Consider the following 15,676-nt stretch of genomic DNA (forward strand, 5'->3'; position numbering starts at 1 on the left):
ACCGTCTATGGTAATCTGACATTAAATGCATCAACATTTAAATAATGTCATCTTAAGTGAGAAAAGACCCGGAAGGTGAGAAAACAAAATGGCACAGATGTAAACAGGTCAACGCCGTCTCATCATCGTGCTTCAACACCCTGCGCATGCTCTGAAAGATCTTCGGATGGATCCCCACCGAAACCAGGAAGACGATCACCCAGGCACTCGTCACCAGCTGAATGGACTACGGAAACACCCTCTACGCCGGATCCACAGCCAAACTTCAGAAAAGACTCCAACGCATCCAGAACTCCTCCGCACGACTTGTCCTGGACATCCCCCGTCACAGCCACATATCCGGCCACCTTAGAGACCTGCACTGGCTCCCCGTCAACAAGAGGATCACGTTCAGACTCCTCACCCACGCACACAAAGCACTCCACGACCTGGGCCCCAAGTACCTCAACAACCGCCTGACCTTCTACACACCCACCCGCCAGCTACGATCGACCAGCCTCGCCCTCGACGCCGTTCCACGCATCCACAGAGCCACCGCCGGAGGAAATCCTTCTCCTACCTGGCAGCCAAGACATGAAACTCCCTCCCCATCCACCTTTGGCTAACCCAGGACCATCTCTCCTTCAAGAAGCAACTCAAGACCTGGCTTTTCGAGCAGTAACGGACCCCTCTCCCCCAGCGCCTTGAGACCCTTCCGGGTGAGTAGAGCGCGATACAAATGTCATGATTGATTGATTGATTGATGTTCTTGTTTTGACACCATTTAAGTAGCACAATCAGTGGGCTTGAGTGTGCAGTTCTGTAGACAGCACAGCAATGCTGAAAAAAAGAAAGGTTGAATTTTTAAGCCTCACCAAGGTTTGGGATCTTTGGGATATTATATAAGGTCGTTGGACTTAGCTATGTGAAAAATATATGGGAATGTAAAAAGACTATTGGGTGCATATGTACATTTTAAACCAGCAATAATGGGTGAAGTGTGCTACTAGGGACAAAGGAGTGGTGAGGTCTTCACTCCGGTACTCTGCTGAGATTTCGACGCCACAATTAAAAATTGTAAATAATTATTGGATTAATGCTAGGATCATCGAGCCAGTGAATAGTGAAATTCAGCAAACTTTTTTTTTGGAAGGTCCATCAAGAAGCAGCATTTATTGCTGAAAACCATTATATATATATTTCCATACATATTAATTGGAGATATATCAGACAATTCATTGGAAATACCAAGCACTCAGCTGGGGTTTACTTTTCAGAGTACTGACAATACCAGCTGTAACTTGAAGAGAAGGCAAAGCTTGACTGCTGTGAAGGTGCATGGTTTGACCTTAAGCCTCATGATAATAGGTTGAACATGCCAACCATTTATATAGAGACTCTAACGCTAAACAAGTAGCCCAGAAAGTTTTGCTTTAACTTGTCAGCTTGCTCGCAAAATATCTGATTACTGTAGCCTGGGACAAAAGGTGCTGGAGGAGAAAAGCTCCGAACAAACCTGAGAGCATGGGGAAATGATATGAGAGTTTGCATCACTCAGTGTATGTGTGTGTATTGGTGGGAGTCAGACATAATGGGCCTTATTTACAAGCCTCTTGCGCCACCAGTGCGACACTTTTAATATGGGAAAAGGTGACATACCGGCGGCTCAGGGGGCTTGTATAAAACCCTTTTGTTTCATTAATTTGGAGAAACAGTAAGGCTCTAGGCATTCAGGTTGAAGAATGATTTGAAAATGAATATGAAGCCTTAAAACCTGTGGAAATATCTTGTTATAGGAAGAGAAGCAGATCCCTTAATAGTCAATGATTGCACTAGTCAAGAAAGGATTCTTAGCCTTGATTTGTTGTATTGTGGGAATAGAGGAAAATGACACTGCAGATAACAATTCTCAGACATGAGCATTTTCTTCCAAATTCAGTTCTCCTTTTATCAACTCTCAGACTGGAGCATTTGCTTCCTTATTCTGAGCTCCTACATAAAGTTTTGGGAAAGATTCCTTTTCTACAGTTAATGATCTTAACTTGCTTTCCAAAATAAGCTGTTGTTTAACCTCACCTATAAGGAAGATCAAAGATCACTTTTCTTTCTTCATTAAAATATTTTGTCACTCATGAGGATGACATGCTTTGGAATGTGATGATTTTTTGTGAAACTGGGCTTACTGTGTCAAATAAAGGAGGGAGTTGTCACCCTCTATATTAGGTTTAAGGAGTACATTTTCTAAAGGCCTAGCTAAAAAGGACAATTAAGTATTGATACACATGTTTCCTCTTATAGTCGATTCTTTTGGCTTTGTAAATGAAGAAGCAGCATCAGTGATCTTCACTATTTGTTTACGAAAATTGTGTCAGCTTGGTCGTGGTCTTTCCTGTCATGGAGAATTATTTGGCCTTTACCAATTTACATTGCACCTTGTGGAAGCCGCTTAGATATTTCCCCTGATATCCCATCAAGATCAATCAATCTTGTTGTGGTGGTAGAGGTATGATATTGTGGGACATTCTTAACCGAGCGATTGATGTTGTGATTCTATGTTAATTCTGTCTATCTCATTCATTAGTTTGAGAAAGTGTCATGGTTACTTCCCTCATCATCACAAGAGATTTAACCACTCTCTAGGTACTTTTACCCATTGAAACATTTCACTCTGCTACCCAACAGGCCCACCATCCACCTTTTTGCACCACCAGTGTGTGGATATGACAGTGATCACTTCTCTTGTTTCTTTGCCCATAAGATGCAAAAACTTTATATTTTGCCTCTGCAAATAGAACTGTCACAACTCTTTAGAACCTGGGTAACCACATATTTTATGGGGCAATGACTCTCTCTGGGCATTGGCTTCCCTGCAGGGCCCTGGCCCCAGAATATGAGGCACCAAAACAAGAGACTGTGGATGGGCTCCAGTGACAGTCATGGAAGATGGTGAGGCAAGCTGCACCTCAACTGCTCCTGTCAAATGTGAAGGAAAACGTATGGCAAAGTGCTTTCTCTTTAAATGGATATTTACATTTTTATCCAGGTTAAAACTCTAGAATGAAGGAAGAAAACCTCTATGCCGACCTATATAATTTGACTAACGACCACAAAGGTTCTATACTGCCACAGTGCCCTCAATACTTATCAGCCATCAGTACACATTTCATAGCATTTTGTTTTGAACATCAGACATTTTATATATTTCAAAGCTTTTTATTGTACATTAAATTATTTTTGTATATTTTTCATATATAAACACATATCTCTAAAAGTTAATACAAAGATACAGAAACATTTGACATATGTGATTACTAAATTTTCACAAATATTTATTTTTATGTATCACACGGTAACATATAACATTAGACATCCCAAGATACAATAAAAAGTCACTCACATCATTCGATATCCATATTTCAATCTCATTTATTCCTCATTCTAACCATGTCACACTTCACATACAACAAACAAAACAAAATGGATTCGCCCTGTGGAGGCTACTAGAATAATATTTTGGGAAGCCTGGTTGAGTTGTTTAAAAAGGCACACAGCTTGATGGGTTGGGGTCCCAGGGACCGCTTCTACAAAAACTGTTATGGTTTACGCGCGTTTCAGTGGTATGACCACCTTCCTCAGGACCAAGATGTTTAAAATTAAATAAAGAGACGTGGGATGTCTGAAAAAGAAATTGTATCTATGAGGGTGGTAGCAATAATGATAACATGTCTAAAAAAGAGATAATTTTACATCTTTATATTGCTATAACATTTTTACTCATACTGGTACTAGTCTGAAGAATGATGGCTACAATGTTATTACTCACAAAACACAGACTCATATATGCATGCCACAGATTGAAAAAAATGTGCCAATTTGTGCACCATGATAGAGGGTGAGGAAAAGTAGAGTTTTATGCGAGAGCAAGAAATCCCCCAGTGTTGAAAGACAAACATTCAGAAAGGTGATAGAAAGTTACACCACCACAGAGTCTCAGGATATCAGACCAACCTCTGAGTTTATATAGGACAGGGCGAACTGAACCAATTACTGAGCCACCTATAGGTCAGCCGACTAACGCCAGGATTCTGCGGGTATAACATTTATTGTCATTAGGGAGGGGATTTTGGTGAGCATTGGTGTTCAAAAACTCTTTTTTGTAAAACAGATTAATGACCCCATATTCAGCGGGAGCCTCTTTTCTATAGGGGTGCAAAAGATTCTGTACGTAGAATCTCATTAAATCCTTCCGTCGTTTAATGAGCAAAAAATATTTTTACCCCATCATTGCTTCTTCTGTGGACTGTAGGAGTCCTTTAAAGAACGGTGCTGTTCTAAAAGCAACATTTAATTTAATCATCTTCGATTTTAGTAATAATCCTGTGTTAGCTTTTAAATTCGGGAATGTGACTTGAAGATATTTACCGCTACAAGGTGTTTACCTGAGACAGGAAAACTTCAGGGTGACTCATGTGATACCTGTTCTATTGTCTACAGTCGTTATAGCAAACTTGCTCTTTATGATATACTGATAGATATGAGGCTAAGCAATCAGGAATTCCTTCTAGGACCGCTCACATTGTCGATGATATGCGATAGATTATCATACTACGCAGTGGTAGCAGTACTGTTGATATATGGTTATAGGATTTAGGATGGCTACCCATCGGTGTAGATAGCCCGCGATATGTCTTTCATTAGTAGGAGGGAGGAATGAAATTATCACTGGGGCTTGCATAACTTATTTGAAATTGACTCATAGAAGCAAACAAAGTTATACTAGGCAGGAGAAATCGACTAAATGGTTGTTACAAATGGGATCAGGTAGTTTTCATCTTACCTACTGTGCGTAATTATCCTATTCCTGTTCCATTCACGTCAGAGGTTCGCGTTTGTGGGAGGGTTGATTTCTCCGAGCAGTGCGTTTATAAAGACTAGTTAGTGAGTCTCATTTCCTGAGTCTCGCAATATCTGGAGATATCTGAAGGCGGCAAGGCGGTTACACCGAAAACGGCCGCCATATTCAAATTGGTGTTGGGGCTCACCTCAAATAGTAATTCTAGCGATGTTCCCCCTTACTTTTGTTGGAGCTACCCCAAAAAATACCATGTATGATGTAGTAGTACTAGCGATGTGTGAAGAAGTCAGAACACAGCCTTCTCTATGTTACATAAAAATGCTCAAAGGCTATCTAGTATTACAGTAAGAGAAAGGAACACTATTACAGATACGAGCATGAAATCAATTGTGTGCTATACAGGGTTATAATATACGAGCGGGTATTTATCCTACCCAGTGTGTTTAATAGTAACTAGTTTAATTCTCTGTGTCACAAGATATGACACGAAGGCTAAAAGTCACAGTGAAATACGGCCACCATATTTAAATGGGAACCCCTATGAAATGCGGCAATTGTATACATTGGAAGATAGAAAACAGCACTGATATCATCCTGTATTCTGAATCACAATGCTCTAAAGGCAGATGTGAGATTTACAATGGTAGCTGTTCTAAGCACTGAGGATAGTACATGAACAGTGCAATAATAGAAATTCCTTAATTTGGTTAAGTATGGTGGATACAGAAACCCTTTACCATCTCGGGCTGGTAGTATGTATCTCTATGGGCACTACTTGATATATTGTACATCAAGATACATTAATGAGCGATATGTACAGAAGATTAAGGGGCATCATACGTTGACCCTATTGTCTTGACTCTGGGTCTGGGAGTGGCAGTGGGTCTGGGAGTGGTGTGAACCCTCCAGCCTGTGTCCTTATGTGATGATCCAGGTAATCTCCTCATTGAGACCTCTCTTACAGTGTCACAATGGATGATCCAGAAGGTTTCCCTGTTTTTTCTCACTTTTTCTATATCATAACCTGGTTTGGAGATGATTTTCTCTAAGCTGAGCCGTTTGAGATCCTGGTAACTATTGTTATTCTCCATGTAGCGTTTTACCATAGGCGCTTGTGTTTTGTGCGTCCTAAAAGCCGACTTATGCTCTGTCTCAGGCAATATTATCTGCTTGTCTCTCCTATTTACATAAGTCCACAGGGGCAGAGGATCAGGTACACTATATTACTGCTTCCGCAGTTAGTGTAACTTTTCAGCTTTCCTGATTTTGTGCCATAAGTCCATGTTTCAGTGGTAATGGCTGTTGGGCAGGCATGACAAGTACCACATCTGTGGTTAACCAGGACCGGTGGGAGTCCATCCATTGTACTTTGTTCCCAGATTTTTTAAGGTGATTTTTCTCTACTGTGGACTAACTTTTCTCTTAAGTTAAATTCCTTCTAAATGCCACTTTAGGTTTCATGAGTGCCACACTGTCTTTGTTGGTGTTGAGAATCTTCCAATTCCTATGTAGGATCTGTTGTAGTTTGTTATTGTAACTAGAGTGATTAACAACACACACAAGTCTTTCCAAAGGCTGTTCTTCCTTCCCACTGATCAAACTATCTCTGTTATAGTGCTTGGCCCATTTCATGGATTGTCTAACCAAGCGTTTGGGATATCCTCCAAGCAGTAGTCTCTTTTTAAGTTGCTCTGCATGTGTCGTGAAATCACGAATATTAGTACAATTACGCTTGAATCTCAAGAATTCCCCAAAGTGGATTGAATCTTTTTGACAAGGAGGGTAATAGCTAGTGTGTTTTAACACCTTATTTTTAGCTGTAGGTTTTCTGTACAGACTAACCTCAATGCTGTCTTCTCCACACATGATCCAAATATCTAAGCATTCTACTTTGTCACGTGAGTATGTTGTCGTAAACCTCAAATTACAGTCACTTAGGTTAAGCCATTCAATGAACTGTAACAAGTCTGACTCATCTCCTGTCCAGACGAAAAATATATTGTCTATGAATCTATTCCAGACTTCTATATTCTCATAAAAGGGAGCTACCTCAAATGCCCTTTGTTATATTTTGGTCATGTTTATGTCATAGAAAGTATTGTAGAGCTATATTCTTTTTATGTACGACATCACAAATGGGAAGTGCTCATGTATATCATAATGCATTTTTTGTGTTTTACCTGCTCATCAAATTCCTGCTTTATGCTTATGTTACAACTAAATATGAGCACACAAAGCCATGAACCAATTTCTTGAGCAAAATATTTACGATTTAAAAAAAAAGCAAAATACATAATCTTTGTAAATTTTTTAAAGTCTGCAAAGTTATTATGAAAACATAAACAGTTGAGGGTAGGTTTTGTATGGGGAAAATAACCTGCAAAAGACAATTTTTGTAGCAGTTTTTACCGGCAGATCAAGCCTTTCGAACTTCACAGACTTCAAGAAGCTTAATGGTGGTTGGGAGCAAACTGCCTCACAGTCCCAGCACAGTTCGCCCCTTTGCATCCTGGTAAATGCCGTACACAGTTCAAACTTACTTCAAAATTAGCTGGAGTTTTTCACCATTCATTATTGCATGCAAAATGTTACTGTTACCCACATTTGCTTCCAAACCCTGAGCCTTGGTGACTAAAAGAATATTTTGTAGACTTTTGTTTGTCTTTTTTTAACTCTATCTTTGCAAGAATTCCAGTTTTATGCCCATTAGCAGCTTTACACACAATTCAAAAGTAATGTAAGCACAAAAAGAGAGAAGAATTGTTGGAGACAGAGGGACTTAGCAGGGGTTTAAGGCAGGGCCAATGCAGTAACCATTCAAAGGGCCCCCAAACTCCATTCCATCAGGGGGTCCGCATTTAGTCCAGGGCCGATGTACACCTGTGACATATGTGGACTAAGGGGACACTCATCACATTCTGCGGGGGTATCATTTTGCGTTATGCCGCTGGCCTTAGTCAACCAAATATGGCTTCTGAGAAGAATGCTGACATTTGATTTAGGCCTGGAAGTTGCAGGGTACTATAATTTTTGTGTTATGGATAGAAAGCAGTCGGAACAACGCAGGCTCAGCCACACCTGTTCAGACAAAGCAAGCGCTACCACTCTTCCCTTAACCACGCAAATGCCTAAGCCCCACATATGCATGGTTAAGACAGTGCGCAGTCTAGCTGCTGCTGGGTGGAAGCATGAAGGGTCGGGAGAGCCAGAGGATGCGGTGAGGTAAGTGGGGCTAGGGCAAGAGCAGGGTTTTGGGGGGTAGTTTGTACAGGTTGGGGGTAGTTTTCAGGACTGGGGGATCAGAGTAGTTTTCAGGGCTGGGGGTCAGGTAGTTTTCAGTGCTGGGGGTTGGGCTAGTTTTCAGCGCTGGGGCAGTCGAGGTAATTCACCTGGCAGGGGAAGAGTTGTTCTCAGGGCTGGGGTTGGGGAAGTTTTTAGGGCTCAGGAGGTTTTGGTAGTTTTTAGGGCTTACGGGAGAAAGGGAGGGGAAGGGTTGGTTTTCGGGAGGGAGGGGGTAGTTTGAGGTGTTATGGTGGGTTCTTGGAGGGGCTGTTTTAGGGCTAAGGGCGGGGAGCAGGGAGCAGGGAGCAGGGATCGGGTGGTGTTTAGGGCCTAGGGGAAGGCAGAGTTGTTTTTAGGACTGGGGCAGGGACGTTTTTAGGGTTTGGAGGGGAGGGGCTGGTTTTTGGGAGGAATGGGTGTAGTAATAGGACTCAGGGCAGGGGCAGGGGTCGGGGGTTAAGACTTACCTGTCAAGTCTTACCAACGGATATGTCTTTGCCGAACATGCCTTAACAACGCATATTTAGTTGTAAAGGCATGTGTGGTATAGACATATGCGTGGTTACAACTTACATTTTTGAGACTGCTTGGAACCGGCATGCGTTGTAAAGGCATGCGTGGTTCCATCACACAACCATTATAGATGGCTGATGGTTCTCCGGCTCTTAGTCAAAGCCTTAATCTCATCCACTTCCTAGAGTGTTCTTATTTCTTTGGAATTTCAATCTTGTTTCCTAGGTTGCTGAATGTTCAGAAATACCCCAATATCACTATTATGTTGGGATCATTGTCCTACAATGTCTTCTCAGCCAAATTGTATCTCTTACTTATAGAAATAGTGAGTTCTAAAAAGTGGCATGAGTTAGGCAAAAATCATAGGATTGCGAGCTAAGAAATAGCACTATCCTGCAGAGGTTATTTTGTACTAAAGGAAATCGGTCTCCATAATTTCTCAATCTCACTCTCCTCCGCTTCTGTAAACCCCTTGTTGTCAGTTTCATCCATGGTATCCTTGCACTCCTTAAGCCACTAGAGTCAGAATCACTCCCCAATGCTCGAAGCATATTGAGACAAGCCTTCAACAAACAAAAACAGAAAACATGATAAGAATGTATTTGTTGATTAATATCAACATGCCATTTAAGATTTCACCATTGTAAAATGTTGTATTTGTGATGTATTAAACTATAATATATGTACAAGTAACAGTGGTCTGAGTGAGTTAGATTTTGTTATCTAAATACAGATTTAAATGAAGTTGTTTAGCTTGTATGGCATATACTAACTATAATTAAAACAGGCAGAAAATGCTGCCTAATTTCTTTGATAGCTATATCGTGCTTCATTCTTTATTGTATATTCATACAATTACTTTGAGCCCTTCTAAATTAATTTATGCTTTTTAAACATTTGAATAGGCTTCATTTTTATTTCACCATTCATGGTTAATTTTATAGCCCCATTTGGTTAAAATTCACAATATTTATTGAAATGCAAAATCATACGAATTCATAGACAAATTAGAAAAAGGATAACATCTTTGGCTAAAGACGGGTGTTTGTGATCGTTGTTGACTCAAATGAGAGTAAATCCACAGCTGTTAAGTAAAGGACGTCTGTGTCAGCAGGCCCGGACTGGCAGTTGCAGGCAACGGGCAATCCCCCGGTGCGCCACAAGGGTGGGGGCCGGTTTTGGGGATGTTTTTGTTACAGGGCCGTTTTTGCAGCATATTTTTATTTATTTATTTATTTATTAATTAACCTTTTAAATCGCGACAGCTACCCGAAAGAGTCTCCCGGCGCTGAGATAATGCAACTAGCAGAAGATAGAAAAAGGCCACTCAGTTATTGATCAAACAGCCAGGTCTTGACGGCCTTGCGAAAGCGAGCATAGCTGCAAAATCGGCCCTGTAACAAAATCGGCCGAAAACCGACCCCAGCAAAGAGCTCGGTCGCACCACCAGGGGGCCGGACGAGCACTTTGCCAGGGCCGGTTTTGGTTCTCAGTCCGGCCCTGTGTCAGAGTGGCTTAGGCATGGGATCTGCACACAGTAACTGATTTGTTATGGACTTACCTTTTAAAGCCCCATTTAAGAGTTTCACAGTACTGTCAAGGGTAACATTCCACACCCACAATTGCTGGTACCTTGTGGATACACTCCATTAGTGAATTGCAATTGCTAGGTAAAATTCTAGGTAGGAGGAATAACTGTTGGTTGTCAGTAAGCATGCATTCCCTCTTCTGAGGAGTTTAACATTTTAAGTGTGGCAATGGTCAATGGTACAATTTTTGTGGGGGAAGCCTGGATGGGAGGACATTTGTGGATCCCTGCAGATTCCAAAAGTTTCCATCACAGAAAGGTGAGAAAAAATTGAGTTTTTAGACAAAGCTTGATGTTGTAAGGGTGTCTGGGTAAATGAAAAGGTGGAGAGTCATGCAAATCTCACTAGGTTTGGTAGGTTTCCCTGTGTTACAGCTGTGCTAGTGCCCAAATTATGCAGCCACTATCATTGCAGAAGATGTGCGGTACCATTTGTAATGGGATACTGAGGAGAACGCTGGGTGGTAGGAAGTTTGTGACTTTCCTCAGGTTACAAATCTTTCTCTCTAAGAAATGTGTGGAAAATGTGTGCTTTTTGGCATAGTTGCAAGTTTGCAAAGGGATTCTGGTTAAAAAAAACATTGTTAGAACTACACAAGTCACACCACCTATACCCCTGGGTGTCTAGTTTCCATAGATGTCTTGGTATACTAGGTTGTCTTGGATGGTGGCTGAGCTAGGGCCCAAAATCTACAGATACATATGTTGCAAAATAAGCCTGGATTCTGCTGGTTAAATAAAATATATTACAGGACGAGTTTTGGGGTGTACTGAGTCACATGCACTCGGCAGAGCCACATTAGTGAGGTACCATTTTTATCTGGAGGTGTGTGGGGAAACAGCATAGTGCAAGATTTGTTATTTCTAATTTGACTTCTCTATTATGACTTCCAAATGTAAGCCAGTGTCCTAGAAAGAAAGCATTTTGCAAAATGACCTCTGAATCACATGCTAGTATGGGTATCCATAAATTCAGAGATGTAAAAGTAACCACTGCTGTAAACTCAGTATCTGGTGTATATTTCAGAAATATCTAGGTTTCCTTCATTCCAATTTATCACTCTTTATATTTTACCATATGAATTGCTCTATTCTTGGTACACTATGAAAAACCATAGCAAGGTGTAGCTCAGTTGTTGGCTGTGTGAACTTTAGATTCTTGTAGAACTTACAAACACTATATAGCCTATGTATTCCCAGAAACAGAAGGGTCTACCGATCCAAAAGGAGATGTAAAAGCATATTGCTTTTGTAAATTTTGCCAGATGAAAATGGTGTCACAGACGGCTGTTTTTTCATGTTCATTTTCAAACAGTTTCTTTGGGAAAACATTGAGGAACCTACGCAAATGACCGCTTGCTGAATTCAGAAATGTATAGCTTTCCGGCATCACCCATGGTTTTCACACCTGTTTTCCTTTCAAACTGGAAGAACATTGAAAGCACAAAAACTTGGCAAAAAGAGCAACCTCTTAGAAAAATGTCAAAACTGTGGTAACAGATGAGGATTTTAATACAGCAAATCTTTCACTAATGCCATTTTTAGAAAAAAAAAGAAACTTTTTTGTGGAGCACTTTTTGTCCCATTTTCCGCCAAAAACCAACAAGGTTGCTTATTTTGGCTACTTTATCAGTGCCTTCAAAGAGACTCCACAAACTCTGGGAATCCTCATGATGCTGGGATAAAAGGAGGCAAATTTGGTGTGGATACCTCCTGTGGAAAAATGTTATGGAGGCGTAAGCTGGAAGTACATCAAGTAGCCAAAAAAAGCTCAGCACTGGGGTGGACAGCCCTCAGAAGTTATGGGGTTAAAGCACAGATAAACCTCCTGCTTCAAGCATCATGATTGGGAGAAGTATCCCACATAGGAATAGCACTGTGCCCAACTTATAGTTAGCCCCTTTGAGTTACTTCCGTCATCACCAGTAAGTCTGTTAACTCCACATACAGGTATGTTATTGTACTGAAATGCAGTCCATCTGCTGGATGAAAATGTTTAATGAATGGTATGTTCATTCTGCTTCCAGTCAATGCCAAGCTTCACCAGAAGCCAGACAAAAATGAAGGCTTATGTAAGTCATGTGAGTGCATCAACTTGTAATGCTGCTGTGAGGACCATAGTTGAGATGCAAATGCAACACACTCCTCTTCTGCGTGGCTGTCATTTCCATTTCAGGATACTCCTTATCATATTATTTAGCAAGATGTTAGCACATGATGTGCAGCAATTGGGGTTCTCCATAGTGGGCACCAGGTATAAATAATGTCCCCTCAGACACAACACTTCAGTACACTCCTAGACCTGTGGAAGACTCAGAAGAAGGATTTCTGTGCTGCTTTGCTTTACAAAAGACTGCTACTCTGTTCCCCTGATGCCCTGCAGCCTGAATGAAACGGACTGGGCCTGCATCATGAACCTAGACCACCACAGTGACTCAAAGGGCTAGTTGGCCAGCCTCCTGATCATATCCTCTGGGACAGAAGAGACTCCAAATACCTTGAACCCTGCACCTGGACTCTATCTGCTGTGAGTCCTCCCCTCCAAGTGATGTCACCCCAGTTATGGACATTTAGAAGTGGGCCTGAGGGTGCTCTGCCAGCCAAGCTGTAGTCCATAGCAGTGCAACGCATAACCCCGTAGCTCCTTGGAACCTCCATTGCACAGTGCATCCTTGATACAGTACCCCGAATCGCAGCCCTGCAGCTCGTCAGAACTGACAAATCCTTGACACAGGACCTCACAAAACAGTCCCACAGCTCCTTGGAATTGCCTCTGCTCAATGCATTGTCAACACAAGACCTCGCATAGCAGTCCAAAGCTCATCATAACTGCTGCTGCCTGATGCATCCTCAATGCAGGATTGCGCAATGCTCCACAAGCAGGATTTAAGGTACTTTGCTCAGCGGAGCTAACTTGGTCCCTATATCAGGCCCATGCTCCATCATGGTCAGCCTGAAATTGTGACTTTGTCCTGGCCTGGTGCAACCAGATAACCACAATTGGCAATTGTGCTTTTAAGCCCTACTTTTACTTAACCCTTAAAATTGCATATCTCTGGTTCTACAAATTGGATTTTTGTAGCTATGCTGTCAAATAATTTACTTTTACTCTACTTTTCTAAATTGGCGTGGAATTTGTCTCGCGTAGTGTTTGCAGTTTATTGTTGTTTGTGTGCTGCATAAATGCTTGGTAAATTGCCTCTTAATTTAACCTGACTGCTTTTGTACCAGCTATCAGATGGTTGAGCACAGGTTAATTTAGTTTTTCCCTGCGTTCCACCCAGACAAGAAATGTGGTTGCTGCTTCAGTAGGGTTTCACTCTACTCAGCCACTAACCCAATTTCCTACAGAAATGGTATGAAATGTCACAGAGAATTGTTATAGGAAGACTTTTGTTAAGGTTTGTCACATCACTCAAGGATTATCACATTACCTTTGAGAGAAATGTGGTTAATTATACAGCTCCAGTCAGACAAACATTGGTTTAACATCTCTCAAGGCAAGCAAGGATTATCACAGTTACTTTGGGGGGTATTTGGTTTATTATAAAGCTTCAGTCGGACAACCATATAAAACATTATAAACCTTTGAAAAACACATCAAATCTGCTTTCCAATAGTTTTATGAGGTAAATCTAAATTAATATGAATATTTCACTTTGATCAACCCCTTTCATGCTTATGACAAGTGTTGAGAAGAAACGAGGTCCTCAAGGTTTGTAGGTTCCAGGATCAAGATTTATTGCAGATAGAGGAACAGCTTAACATCCACAGAGACTGGCAACAAGCACTGTCAGACTCCAACTGATTCACAAGGAACCTTCACGAGGAAGCTAGGTAAAACATTCTCAGTTCTAAGAAACCTGTGTGCTGGAAAGCACACAGGTAGCATACAACAACGAGCTCAGCACAGTGGAGCTGTGCGTCATAACGGTTGCGGACGGCCCAAGGGGGGCTAATTCGCCGCCTGTGCGGGCATTCCATGGGAATGGGCGGAGTCGTGACGAGCTCAGCTCGTTATGAGCACAGCTCCACTGTGCAGCATGACGAGCTGGGCTCGTTACGAGCACCGCGGCGCCGCGCACGGGCCCACCCCCCGCTCCGTGGGGGAATTAGCACCGCGTGGAAGGGGTTAACGAAATAAATATGATTCTTTTTTTCTGCTTCAGTTTAATTTCCTTTCTTTCCAGCTAAAATATTTTATATTAAACTTGATTATGTAGCCATGTGCATGTCACAAGATCGTGTATTACCCTATTTCATGCTGGGTACTATTCTGTTTACGCAAGTGGAGAAAATAAGTTTTACATTTCTAATGAACAACAGATGCAGAAATCCCTGGCTGTGGTGTGGCCGAGTTTGCCATAGCTGTGGGCAGACAGTGGTGTAACGAAACTTAAAGGGGGCCCCCTGTGAAGTACATGGAGGGGCCCCCATCAGACTCACTTAGGAACTCTTAGGGCAGGGTGCAGTGCTGAGGGGCACCCTGGAGCTCGCCCCCCGCACAGCAGGGGCTGCGGGGGCCTTTGTTACGCCACTGTGTTCAGAATGGGATGAAATTGGAATGCGAATGTCCTAGGTGTGATGCGACTCGTCTCAGTCACTGCCCTTTATTATTACCCAAATATGATTCAACTTTATGGGCATGACCTTGACATTGCTAAAGTAATTAGATGCACTGAGGGCAATAAGAGCGGTCTCCTACATTGATCTTTAATTTGACTCGTGTTTTGCAAGAAATTGATCTCACAGTGCAGACTTTTATGACCTTACTTGGCAGGAACCATTCGTATTGAAGCACTGGCAGATCAAATATAATTTAGAAAGCTATGCCATTTATTATTTCATTTTTCTGTTCCTGATACACGTTATAACGACCTAAACACACTTTATTTCTCCTCCATTCTCTGGTCCACAGTAGATATTCTGTCAAGTTACATTTCTGGAGCCTTCATTTTTATCACGTAATTGCTCCTCTACAAACACTTGAATTATGTAATTTTCTACCATGGTATAACCTTTGAAGTCTTTTTCTGACATTGACTGGGAGGAGACATCCTCATAACTCTTCTCTGTGTTTGCATTCTGATTAAATCTTGTTGCTATTATGTTTCCCTTCTGTGTACACATATTTTTTACTAAAAGGCCAAGTCATCTTTCTCTCATCTTCTATAATATTTTTGCTTTGTCTGGTAAGCCTCAGTTTTTCCATAAAGTATGCATGTAATTCTGAATGAACTGTTGCTGTTATATTAAATCACAGGTGAAGCTTCAATATGTCTTTATAATATCCTTGCCCTGGCCTATACAACTTGCCTGAAACTTTTATTAGTATCACAAATAAGAAATAAAGTTTTCCTTTTCTATGAGTAAATATGGTTGCCCTACACCTTATGCATTTAAATGCATTTTATTTTTTATTAAAGCCTACTTGTTAATTCTGCACATTAATTATAGGC

The 15,676-nt window shown here is 41.4% G+C and overlaps 1 protein-coding gene across 3 annotated transcripts in view; it reads left to right on the forward strand.

Annotated features, from left to right (window-relative positions):
- LOC147697113 (gamma-aminobutyric acid receptor subunit gamma-3) overlaps positions 1 to 15,676 on the forward strand; it is a 1,420,783-nt gene that overhangs the window by 617,725 nt on the left and 787,382 nt on the right. The gene's annotated exons all lie outside the window — the stretch shown is intronic.

The sequence above is a fragment of the Lissotriton vulgaris genome, chromosome 8 (assembly GCF_964263255.1).
Source record: "Lissotriton vulgaris chromosome 8, aLisVul1.2, whole genome shotgun sequence".
Taxonomy (NCBI): Eukaryota; Metazoa; Chordata; class Amphibia; order Caudata; family Salamandridae; genus Lissotriton; species Lissotriton vulgaris.